This window comes from Colobus angolensis, unplaced genomic scaffold, assembly GCF_000951035.1.
Source record: "Colobus angolensis palliatus isolate OR3802 unplaced genomic scaffold, Cang.pa_1.0 Scaffold12, whole genome shotgun sequence".
Lineage (NCBI taxonomy): Eukaryota > Metazoa > Chordata > Mammalia > Primates > Cercopithecidae > Colobus > Colobus angolensis.
The window spans coordinates 1947525-1949999 of NW_012113141.1; the positions used below are offsets into that span (position 1 = coordinate 1947525).

The following is a 2475-nucleotide window of genomic DNA, read 5'->3' on the forward strand; positions in this document are numbered from 1 at the left end:
AGCTGCAGCTGCTGTGCCGCACTGACGCCGGCCCGCTCTGCGTCACCTGCCGCCTGGCTGCGGGCCTCGAGCCACCCGAGTGGGAGCCGCGCTGGAGGAAGGTGCTGCGCGGCAAGGAGAACAAGGAGTCTGTGGAAATCATGAGAAAGGACTTGAATGACGCCCAGGACCTGCATGACCAGGCGGAGTCAGCAGCTGCAGTGTGGAAGGGACACGTGATGGACCATAGGAAGAAGGCATTGACCAACTACAAGAAGCTGCGGGCCTTCTTTGTGGAGGAGGAGGAGCAATTCCTGCAGGAGGCTGAGAAGGAGGAGGGGCTCCTCAGGGAGGGGCTTCTCACTCAGGTCACTGCTCAGACAAAGCTGGAGACGAAGCACCAGAACCTGGACCTTAGCGTGCTGCTGCAGTGATGGCGCCAACCCGCGGCAGTCCCAGAGCTGGAGGCAGGAGGATGGATCCTCATCTCCCTGGGAAGTGTCAGCGTGTGGCTGTCAGGGAAGCGTGGAAGGCGCCCGGCCTTGGGTCCATTTATATAGTTGTGTGTTTCAACAATGTCTCTTTATCCTTCACCCTGAGGTGTGAGTGTTTTGGGGGCTGCAAACACCTCCTGGTAGAGGCTGGACCTGAGGATCCTTCTGACCTGTGCCCGACCCTTCCTGAAGTCCTGGCCACAGCCCATCCTCCATGAGTCCCAGCAGCTCTGGGCCATGCCCTTCCTTGGTCACCCATCTGCCCCTCACCTTGTCATCCAGGGACCCAGACCCTGCACCTTCCATGTGGGCCCACAGATCCTTGGCAGGTACCTGAGGTGCACCATTGAGTGTCGAATTTGGGGTTAGCATCCAGAAAGAAGAACGCACATGAGGCTCTGTGAAGGCTGGAACTCAGGGCTTCAGGGAAGAGAAAGGAAGATGATTGCACCTTGATGCCTCCTGAGGAAGCGGCCCTCCTCTTGAGGTGGGCGTGGGCCCCACCCAGCGTTATCAGTGTAGCTCTGTCCACGTCCCCCTTCCTGGCCCCCACCCTGCTTCTGTGTCTCCCAGGAGCCCTCCCTGTGCTCCACCTGCCTCCACAGAAGGAACTCTCTCCGTTTCTCTGGGTGAGGGGACTGGCAGGTGGCAAACCCCATTTAGCCTCTCCAGGTCCTGCCATGGTGTCTCATCTTGCTGTTCTCTCTGGCTCTTTCTCTCTTCCCATTTCCTTTAGTAGTTGAATTTTGCAAAGCTTGTAGCAGTAGCTCAGTTGCCTGCAGCATCCTTGTGTGTAGATAAATTAGTGGACAGAAACTCAGCACTGGGGACAAGATTGCAAAGTCGGGGACATAGATGGAGGCAGATGTTGAGATTTGGGTATAGCTGGGCTTGTGAGCAGTGCCTGTTTCCAGATGAAGCCTTTCAGCACTTCCAAGTCCCCGGCCTTTGGTGCGATGTCTGTGTTTGACCTACCCAGCGTATGGGCTGGCTCAATGCTGAATAAAGTGGGTTTGTGTCAAAAAAAAAAAAAAAAAAAAAAGATTTAGATGGGCCAGGCACAATGGCTTACGTCTGTAATCCCAGCACTTTGGGAGGCCAAGGCAGGAAGATCACTTGAGCTCAGGAGTTTAAAACAAGCCCGGGCAACATAGTGAGACTTCGTCTCTATTTTACTAAAAAAAAAAAAAAATTATTTAATTTCTTTTCTCGAAGCAAGGAGTCAATTAATATAGGAATATAGAAGTATAGATATGTGTAGATAGATCTAATCACTCCTATGGCTCCAGTCATTGAGTATATGCTAATAATACCCAAATCTTTTTCTCACTGGGATCTGCCTCAAGAATACTAGATGTACTGGCTACAGACACACCAACCTTTATGTTCCTAAACCTAAATTAACTTTCTACACTCCTATATCCACTCTGTCTCCAGCGTTCCCTAGAGCTAAATAAAACATCTACCCATTGCTTAAACTGGAAATTTATGTGTCACTCTTGAATTTATTCCTTACCCTTGGCCATCCAGCCAACTACATAGTATTTTTGGATTCTGTCTCCTGTGGTTTAAAGTGTTCCATTTATTTCTTTTTTCTTTTCTTTTTTTTTTTTTTGAGATGAGTCTTGCTTTTTCGCCAGGCTGGAGTGCAGTGGTGCAATCTCGGCTCATTGCAACCTCCGCCTCCTGGGTTCAAGCGATTCTCCTGCCTAGCCTCCCAAATAGCTGGTATTACAGGTGTGTGTCACCACACCCCGCTCATTTTTGTATTGTTAGTGGAGATGGGATTTCACCGTGTTGGCCAGGGTGGTCTGGAACTCCGGCCTCAAGCAGTCCACCCATCTCGGCCTTCCAAAGTACTGGGATTACAGGTGTGAGCCACTGTGCCCAGTGGTTCCTTCCTTTCTTTCTCCCTCCCTCCCTCCCTCTCTCTCTCCCTTCCTCTTTCCCTCCCTCCCTTCCTTCCTGTTTCTCTCTTGTCAGCCAGGCTGGAGTGCAATTG

General features: G+C 51.4%; 1 protein-coding gene and 1 pseudogene across 2 annotated transcripts in view; both read left to right on the forward strand.

Annotated features, from left to right (window-relative positions):
• LOC105502788 overlaps positions 1-1515 on the forward strand; it is a 10250-nt pseudogene extending 8735 nt beyond the window's left edge. The window contains exon 2 of the transcript XR_001000401.1: positions 3-1515. The product of XR_001000401.1 is annotated as an E3 ubiquitin-protein ligase RNF187 pseudogene (transcript). The remainder of the gene's footprint in view (positions 1-2) is intronic.
• STOX1 (storkhead box 1) overlaps positions 1-2475 on the forward strand; it is a 113581-nt gene that overhangs the window by 35900 nt on the left and 75206 nt on the right. The window lies entirely within an intron of this gene.